Source organism: Erigeron canadensis, chromosome 5 (genome assembly GCF_010389155.1).
Source record: "Erigeron canadensis isolate Cc75 chromosome 5, C_canadensis_v1, whole genome shotgun sequence".
Classification (NCBI taxonomy): Eukaryota; Viridiplantae; Streptophyta; class Magnoliopsida; order Asterales; family Asteraceae; genus Erigeron; species Erigeron canadensis.
Genome location: NC_057765.1, coordinates 27,977,808 through 27,988,395, shown reverse-complemented (window position 1 = coordinate 27,988,395; position 10,588 = coordinate 27,977,808). Strand labels below are relative to the sequence as shown.

At 34.9% G+C, this 10,588-nt stretch overlaps 1 pseudogene; it reads left to right on the top strand.

Moving 5' to 3' along the window:
• The first annotated feature begins 1,772 nt into the window (after positions 1-1,772).
• On the top strand, positions 1,773-10,588 carry LOC122600272 (annotated as a pseudogene).

Below are 10,588 nucleotides of genomic sequence, written 5' to 3'. Positions count from 1 at the left end.
TATGTGCTTGTAATTATGCTTTCAAATATACCACTATAACTTTTGTCTTTTGATCTCAAACTAAGACGTCAAACACATCCACATACCCGGCCGTGCATCGCACGGGCCTTCACTCTAGTTGAATTGATTATCCTTACAATTAAACTTGTGTCAAACTTTTCAATATTCACAATCAATTCACAAGTTTCTTAGAAAAACATAAATGTATATAACTAAACAAAAATAAAACATACATTCACTTTTGTTACAAATTAAAAACTAAAACATTATTACTAAATTTGTGATGTTATATAAAACTTTTATAATATCACATAATAAATACTTGTTATATGCATTTTGTTTATACTTTTAATATGTTAAGATGTCTTAATAAATAATATTTAATTATTTGCATATAGTGGATACAATAATTTTTTAAAATAATGATAACATCACAATATTCAACATCTTTTTATCTAAATGTGTCAATATTTGATATTGTGAAAGAATAACATGTAATTAGTTATATATTTTTGCTTGCATATTACGCGGGTTAATAATCTAGTAAATATATACAACATCATATGTAAATAAAAGAAAATAAGAATTTAAAATCGTCAAACCAGTCAAATAGGATCGATTCACATGGTTTGGTCTGGTTTATTTTGATAACATATTTGGTTTGATTTTGTTTAATATATATTAAAACTGAAAATACTGGTTTGATTTGAAATTTAGTCAAAACTAAACTAAACTGATATGTGAACACCCAGAAGTGTAACTTCACGTGATTGTAAAACGCGTACGATCACCGAATACCAAAGACACGCAACAAACTTCTAGCTGAATCCTCTTACCAGTCCATCAATTAAATCAAAATAGTAAAAAGAAATACTTACCACAGTAACAAACCAAAATAAAACCCCCCCACATAATAAGTCAAAATAAAGTATTCTCTCACTCACACAGTCATAGACTTTAACTCAGTCACTCACTCCACCGACGGCCAAACCCCCATCACTTTCTTTTACCATCCGCCACGTGTCATCTTCCGGCCCCACCACCCTCTCCCTCCATCTTTACCTTCTCTCTCAACAATATTTCTCTCCCTTAAATCGCCGTCTCTCCAGGCGATATTTTTACAAAAATATTTTTATATATCTATCTATCCATCAATCGGGAAAGATAATTTGAGACCAACTAAAAAAAAGTCCAAAAAAGGACCATTGATTTTCGTAAGTTACACACCACCATCATGATCTACTGATATACAAGATTTTTTTGTAAAAACACTAAGACTTTCAAGCGACGGGCCCACAAAAAAATCATAACTTACACAATTACACATGTGTAAGTTACACATGTGTAAGTAACTTACACATGATTTTTCTATGGATCCATCGCCGGAAAGTCTTAGTATTTTTACAAAAAAGTCTTGTATATCGTAGTAGATCATGATGGTGTACAAAAATCAATGGTCCTAGTTGGTCCTAAAATAAGAGGTGATCTCAAATTATCTTTCCCCTATCTATACATACAATATATCTTTATCTATCTATCTATTTATATCTATAGTAAATTCACCGTGAATGTAATTGAAATCATTGCGTTATGATTGATTGACTAAAAGCTGTTACTTTCCTTTTTAGGTAAACTAACCACCTACTAATTACTAATTCACTAAATCTCTTAATTTTTGTTTTTCTTTTTTCAAAATATTTTCAAATTTCTTAATTAGTTTATATTTGATAACAATGTACTTGCTAATGCAGCTTTTTGAATTCATAAAATTGAATTAAGCAGTGGAGTGAATTTTGTAAAGATGTCTGGACCGCTAGATCGATTTGCAAGGCCATGTAAGTATTTTGATTATTATAAATTGGATTCGGTTTTTGTTCGGTTCGGTTTCTCGGTTTTCTGGTTCGGTTTCGGTTTTTTTTCGGTTTTTTAATAAATTTTGTTTTTTAAGTTTTTTTTAAATATTATGTTATAAATTTAACTTTCAATTGTTAAGAAAAAAATATGATATAAAAATTTAAATACAGAGAAGCTTTTTATCAAGTAATTATATATTTTAGGTGTTAAAATTTGTATAACTTCTATAAAACGAATTGTTTTTACAACACGTTTTTATTAAAAATATACCATTTGTATTGATTTGTATAATAAAAAGATAAAAAGATTAAATTATTAACATATTTATAAATTATAAGTAATAAATATAAATGTAATATGATATAAAAATAAAATAAATTAAAATATATTTAGTTCGGTTCGGTTTTGATCGGTTTTTTGGCATATGAAACCGAAAACCGAACCGATCCGTTCGGTTTTTAGAAAACGAAAACCAAATCAATGGATTTCGTTCGGTTTTCGGTTTTTTCGGTTTGGTTTTGTCGGTTTTTTTCGGTTTTTTGGTTTTCCGGTTCGGTTTTTGCTCGCCCCTAGTTTTTATATATATATATATATATATATATATATATATATTATATATAAAGTTTTGTAGGATTGTGATATTTCAAATTTTGCTGCTTTATTTGTCTGTGACTAATGGGATTGTAATGTATCATACACGCGTATGATGTATACTCATGTTTTTTTTTAAGTGGTAAATCCAAATTTGAAAATTCCAAAAAAAGCAAGGAAGGAAGATAAGGTAAATGTATGAATGTATGCCGCTAATAGCAATGTGCCCGCTCAAAGTGGTGGCGGTGAATAGTATTTGTACAATTAATTTGGTAGTTTTTGTCAGTTTTTGGGTATATCCGATAGCCGCAGCCGATGTACAGCTTGGAGTGGGAGTGGATGATGTGTCATATATATATACGTATAGGCGAAATGAGATAAATATTATATATATATTATAACATTTTTCTGCAATATACACTTGTATTATATGTCCACCCTTTTTCCATTTGCTGGAATGGGTGTGATCTTAAGTGTAAGCTTTATTTAATGTGCTAGATAGATATCTATTTAATTGGCAAATTACGAGTTGTTGGATGCTTCGGTGATTTGATATAAGATCTAAACCTCAAAAGATTATGCTTTGAATAGATGCTTTAACTGTTGAAATATAAAGTGAGGGAAATTCTTTGCCCTAAATGGAAGCATATGTCATTATTACTGTGACTTATATGCTAGTCGATTCATATGCTATACATACTTTGCGCTTAATTTTGTCTTTCTATCTAATTAAATTCATAAGCAACCACTTGTTATCTTTAGAGGTGTATGACATTGATACGGTGTTAGAGAAATACATTCTTACATATGGTAGCTAATCTATAGGCTTTGAGGGATCATCTGGCAATGACGAAAGATCTGACAGAAGAGAAAGAAGGTCTGATTTTGAGAATTCTGAGGATGAGAGGAGGACAAGGATTGGTTCATTGAAAAAGAAAGCACTTAATGCATCTAGCAAGTTCAAACATTCCCTCAAGAAAAAGAGCAGCAGGAGAAAGAGTGATGGTTGAGTCAGTTCTGTTTCTATTGAGGATATTCGAGATGCCGAGGAATTACGGGCTGTTGATGCATTTCGTCAAGCACTAGTTTTGGATGAGTTGCTACCCGAAAGCCTTGATGATTATCATATGATGTTGAGGTACTCAAACAGACTAGCTATCACTTTTCTGTTTTAGCATTAATGTTCCATGTATGAATTTAAATCAAACATGGAAGTAACCATTTTGTCATATGTTTTATGGTTATAGTGTATCATAGGAACTGAACTTATTGACCCTTTGCCACACATGATACAATTCTTGGTTCGTATTTGACTATAAAATTTGTAAATCAAATTAGTAGAAAGTGATGCTAGATAAATTCGCTCATTAAATCTATTTATGATATAGAAGTCCTCTGTAGTCTGCAACGGGCAAGGAAATCCAGAGAAGTAAGGCTAATGAAAATAGCTCACCGGTTTTGAGCTTCTTTGAATTGTCTGGCTCATATTATCAGTTAGCTTTATCATAATGTTTCTCAGCACTATAATGACAGCTGTCTATATTGATATCCATGACAATTATAATACAATCAATGTTTCCTGCATAAGGAGGCATATACAGACGGTTTGCTTTTTCTTGTGAAAGAGTGATACAATACCACTCTTGATCTTTATATTTACTGACTTGCGCTTGTTATTTTCACACAGTCTGTCTTGTCCAAAGGTGAATCGTTATCAGTTGTTGTAATTGAGGTGACCTGGTTAATTTATGGTTTGTAATTATGAATTAGGCTATAACTTAGATGTACACACTAAACTTGTTTTGTAACGATGCTTAAAAATTTGCTTTGTATATGTTTATAGGTTTCTGAAAGCAAGAAAGTTTGATATTGAGAAAGCAAAGCATATGTGGGCTGATATGATCCAGTGGAGAAAGGAATTCGGTACTGACACAATCATTGAGGTGATTAATCCTGGAATAAGTGTAACAAGTTTTCCTCATTTGTTTCTAACATGTTTGTGACTAACAAGATGTATAATTTGATGTTTTCTTTGACTGAAATGTTATCAGGACTTTGAGTTTAAAGAGTTGGACGATGTTTTGAAGTATTATCCCCATGGTAATCATGGAGTAGACAAAGAGGGAAGACCTGTTTACATTGAAAGGTTGGGTAAAGTTGATCCTAACAAACTTATGCAGGTTACAAGCATGGATCGCTACATAAAGTATCATGTGCGTGAGTTTGAAAAAAGTTTTGCTTATAAGTTTCCTGCCTGTTCGACCGCTGCAAAAAGACACATCGATTCAAGTACAACAATTTTGGATGTTCAAGGCGTGGTGCGTTCCTTGTGCAGATCAGCATTTGATCCATATAAAGACATGGCATAAACTAATCTATATTTTGTAATATTTCAGGGTTTGAAAAACTTTTCTAAGAGTGCCCGAGAACTCATAATGCGGCTCCAGAAAATTGATGGCGATAATTACCCTGAAGTAACATGAATTTCCATAACTGATCAACGTACATTATGCATAATATCTTTTTACAATCGCAATTCCTAACTAACATTTGGTACCATGAATCTTACAGATGCTCAATCAAATGTTTATAATCAATGCGGGTCCTGGATTTAGATTGCTTTGGAATACTGTAAAGTCATTTCTTGATCCCAAGACGACTTCAAAGATTCATGTATGTATTTGAGTTTACTTAAGATTGTTAGGAAACATCTTTCTATTTTTACCCTTTTTCTGTTTTGGATCTCTTCTAGGTTCTTGGAAACAAGTACCAGAGTAAATTGCTTGAGATTATTGATGCCAGGTAGCTCACATTTCGTGTTTGGTAATTACAATATAATAGAAATATTCCTTTATGAACATAATTTATATGTATAGAAAACACATTCATGTGTATGTATATGTATATGGCCACCAGCCGCCACTTCTCAGGTGGATCCTGGGTTCAAGTCTTGCCAAAGGCAAACATGAGATAATCAGGGGATTATTAAGTGGTTCAGATTCACCTGGACACTAGCCTACCTGGGGGATTAGTGGGAACCAAATGGTACATGGGATCAGGGGGTTCCCATCCAATTACCCTTTTTTTTATGTATGTCAACATTTTCACATTATATATAGGATATTTACTTCTATTTATAGTGGATTTATGTTAAAGAACTTGGAGAATTGTGCAGTGAGTTGCCGGAATTTCTTGGAGGCACCTGTACGTGTGCAGATCAAGGGGGCTGTCTTCTGTCTGATAAAGGGCCATGGAAGAATCCTGAAATCTTGAAGGTTCTTATGGATCTTTAAGCACTCCTAAGTCCTACCTTTGTTATTTGCAATCTCGTAGGCTTATTGCAATTGCGTTTTATCTTTGCATGTCTTTTTCTGTTCAGTTGGCTCTTAATAGCGAAGCACGGCGTGCCAGACAGGTGGTTAAAGTTTTGAACAGCGAGGGGAAAATTGTTGCTTATGCTAAACCCCAGTTACCCATGGTTAGACACTCCAGCTGTTATTTTGTTGTTTTGCTAGTGCTTTAATTGAATATCTATGTATTACCATGTAACAGGCTGTGTATTAATTGTATTAATACAATGAATGTGTCGACTGACATGGCAGTCTATGGCTATTTGTTGGTGCATTTTCGGGTGACAACATCATTATAGAAGTTTGTCTTGAGTCTATTGAATATGTACTTGTAATAAACGTTAAGTTTTCGCGTATAATAAAGTCAACCTCGACCTTTGACCAGTCAACCTCGACCTTTGACCAGTCAAACTCGACCATTGACCAGGTCAACCTCGACCTTTGACCAGGTCGAGTTTGGGCTTGGGTCCGTGAAGTTCAAGGTCCGTTTAAGTCCATTATGTTTAGTATAAATAGAGATTAACCTTATGTTTTAGGTTAATCTTCGAGCTTTTTGTTTTCTTTCATATTTTCACACTTCGAATCTGGTGTGTTACTTGTAATTGCATTTACTGAAGTAATATACGGTTCAAGTTTATCTTCATATTCGTGTTCGTATTGATATATTGTGTTGATTGCTTTTGTATAAGATTTTCCGCACTTATACATTAGATACTTAATCTTGTTAGATCCGGTGGTTAAGGGACTTACACTATTAGACTAGCCAGGCCCTAAAGCCCATTTTTTTTAATTGGGCTTAAACTTAATGCATACTAGGTATTTACATGATGTCTAATAGTTCTCTTATTCTTTTGTGCAGCTTAGAAGCAGTGACACATCCACTGCTGAGTCAGGATCAGAAGCTGAAGATATCGCATCCCCGAAAGCAATAATGAATTACACCCATCTTAGGTTGACTCCTGTTCGCGAAGAAGTGAGTGTTCAACTTTTCCGCGTGTACTTACGTTTTTAGCATTACCAAAAATCCAAGAGAAAGCAAATGATGCATTCACCTTATGGAATTGGCATCGCTTCCATTCTGAAATGAAATAACTTATAAAAAGTAAATGTTTCTTTCTTTACCAATCTTTGACCCTAATATAAAATCACCACATGGTCATGATTATCTTTGGGTTTTATTCGTATTGAGACTTTTAAACACAACTTGCAAATGGTCAAACATCTCTCTAAAGTATTTGTCAAGTGAATGTTGCATTTTTTTCATCGGATGAGTGGAATAAATATAGATCTCGCCTAATAAAATTGATAGATTTCAAAAGAAGAAAGTTAGAAATGATGCAGCAAGTATTTTGATTGAAAATCCATCTGAGTAAAATCTTTACCTTTTATCAAGCAATTCTTTTATTTGGCAAATATTAATTTAACACTTAAATTGTGTCGCAAAAATATAGTTTGCCTTAAGATGGTGAAAAAGGCAGACACTTTTTCGGTTTCCAATTCAATTGGTTTCAAAATTAAGTAGAGATTTTGCTTTTATTGTATTTTTACAGATACTCATTTTTTTTTCCTGTGTTGGTATATAGTCTAAGGTGATTGGAGCTACAAGTTATGCCGGTCAATTTTCTGGATATGATGAGTACGTTCCTATGGTTGATAAGGCTGTTGACTCTGTATTGAAGAAGCAAGCATCAATGCCAAAGCCATCTGTTCCAAAAGGTTAGTGGTGATGCAATTTTGTCACTTCAAAGAATTAGGTATTGCTATTTCTTCTGTTGATGTCCAAGGTTGTCAAGTATATAAAGGTGGCATATAGGTGTTTTGGCTAGGTTGGATAACATGTCAGATGGTTGTGTTTTGTGCTGGTGGAAATGGGCCTTGGTGGGTTGATCAGAAACAACTTTGTCCAAAATTTCTGATGAATTGTGGTTTATATCATTAGTTGAAAAGTATTATTACAACATTGATATGGTTTCCTGAATAAAAGAAATTAGTAGGTTTGCATTAAAAATACAGCTTGGGACTTAGAAGTGTTTCCTGTTTTTTTTGTTGGCCCATAAGAAATATAACATCACTGAATTAACTCGTGGATAAGTAAAATTTACCATTTGATGCCTAGCTATATAAATTTTTGTAAATATATTTTTAGTATTTAGTTTACAAGATGATAATCAATTCAGAATCATTGATACAGGGATACCTCTCGCATCTGCTGTTCAGGAGGCACCAAAAAGACTCGATGCTCGTGTGTTGGCATTTATAATCGCTGTCTTCATGACTTTTTTCACACTCTTCCAAACGACAGTACCCGTGTGACTAAAAAACTTCATAGTGTGTCAACTGAGGGTACCCAAAACACTTCCAGCAAAGAAGTCCGTCCTCTGTCTGCAGTTCCTACTGCAGAGGCAGAACTTGTCTCTTCTGTTTTAAAAAGACTAGGTGAGCTTGAAGATAAGGTTGACACACTCCAAGCAAAGCCATCTGAGATGCCTTATGAGAAAGAGGAATTGCTGAATGCTGCTGTTTGCCGCGTTGATGCTTTAGAAGCAGAACTCATTGCTACCAAAAAGGTAAACAATACACACGGCGATACTCTTTGATTGCTGGATAGATTTCTCCTATAAGTAAAATCAGAAAACACATAAGTTTTCCTTTTTTAAGAGGTGGCGGGTTGAGTGATTGGTCTAAAGAGATTTGGTTCAAAATGGGTATCTTTTGGTAAGGATTGAAGTGGGCCGAGTTAATCCTAAGTACTATTTTGTCCTGTATATAAACTGTTGGAGTAAGTTATGATTACCGAGGTTGTATGCATTATATTTGCATTTGGGGACTTTCGACACATTTGATCTATGTTCTGGGTAAAGAGACCTGGATCCATTAGAGAGAGAACATTACTCATATGGCCAAATGGACTCATTCATATATTAGTGGGTCAAAATTGCGATATGTGTCTGCTGCATCCGTGCAACTTGAAAAATCATCATATCAGTAGCTACTAGAGTTGTAAAACATTATATGAATCAAGCCTACATTCGTTGATTTATCTTCTTAACTACCGAAACACAATTATAGGATAAACAGGCTGCTTCATCCCTTATTATGTCTGATTTGTTCACCCAAGAAGGGTTTTTGTTACAAATACATGTCATTTCTTATCAACGCACAAAGACTTCCTTTCCCAACCCCTTGTCAGTCGTTTGTGTAATGTGGCCTCCCTTCAATTTATACCCGGTTAATGTTTTCTTAAGAAGGCTGGGGTATTGTTATCTATAAACTTCCCTCGCAATCTTCATAGGAGCAAGTCATGAAGCAAACAATAGGAGCAAGTCATGACTCATGAATGAAACAAACCATGAAGGCTATCGAGCTCTCCGTTGCCATAGCTGATGTTCTGATGACTTGGCGTCTTTGTTGGCAAAATTAGCTGTATGATCAGGTTTGCTGACATGCTTCATTTTGCGCAGGCACTTCATGAAGCTCTGATGAGGCAGGAAGAGTTGCTTGCTTACATCGACAGCCAAGAGGAGAAAAAGTTCAGGGTAAGTCACTTCCTGTAAAATATTTACTAGATTTTTTTTATACAGTGTTTTAGGATTAAATAGCTGATGCAGTTTATTGGTTGCATGTGTTCGCAGAAGAAGAAATCTTGCTGGTAAATTGCCCTGGATGTGTTTCTTTTCAATTAGTATTCATTGGTATATGTGTTTGTTTTACCACCTGCTAACAATTGTGTGCGGGATCTATTTTGTTAATACCGAGTTTACTTTGAGTCGGAGACAGAAGTATAAGTGGTATTGTTTGTTTGGATAGTCTGTTTTTACTATATGGATGGATTCTGGTTGTGCTCATCTCTAAATATAAATTGGTTTTATGATCTATCTCAAGGGCAAAGCCGCAAAGGTAACAGATATTGGCGAGTTCATTTCGCAGGAAAGTCCGGAAGTTTGAGTTTCAAGATCCAGAGGTTCAAACCCAGAAAGTAGCTGATATGGAGGCAAATAATGTAATCCTAAGGAATCAGGCGGAGATGGCGGAGCTTGAGGTAGTCGCCCACCGGAAGAAATTTGAAGAGCTTATGGAGGAGAAAACGAAGTTAAGTAACGATTTCTGTGAAGAGAAGGCAAAAGTTGAGCAGTTAATGTCCGAGGTGAGTGATTCTAAAGCTGTTGAGAGAGATTTGCATGAAAAGTTGCAAGATATGGATGAAAGCATTGAGAAGATTACGGCTGACAGAGCGGAGCTTATTAGGGGCATTCCCTCTATTTTCGATAAGCTTCGATCTAGCGGAGAGTTCGCGCAAGAGATGGGGGCCGTGCAGGGTTGTGCCATGGCAGTTGGTTTTAACAAGGCACTCAAGAAGGTCAAGGCGTAGATTCCGAAGCTGGATATTACACGGATTCTGGGGTACCAGAGAGGGAGTGTTGCAGCTTTGAAGGAAGCAGCGCAAAGGTTTGCTAAGAAGAGGTTTGAATATTTGAATGTGCTTGCTTCTGATGCTGACCTCCTTGCTCCAGAAATCCTTTCCATCCCTGCCGCAACTTCTGGAGCTTTCAGGTCTGCCCAAGCCACTGCATCCTCTATTGGTCCTTCTGGATCCGTCATCCAAAATCCTTGATTCTTTGTTTGGCTTATCTTTGTGAACAATTTGTTATTTGGTCTGTAAAGCCTTTGTTGGCTGTATACAATTTATTTTCACCATGCTTTAGTTTGTAATGCTTTAACAGGTTGATACAATGTTTTTGCATATTCTTGATGTTTTTATGGAGCGTCTCCCTTCGGAGGCTATTCTGTGGTTA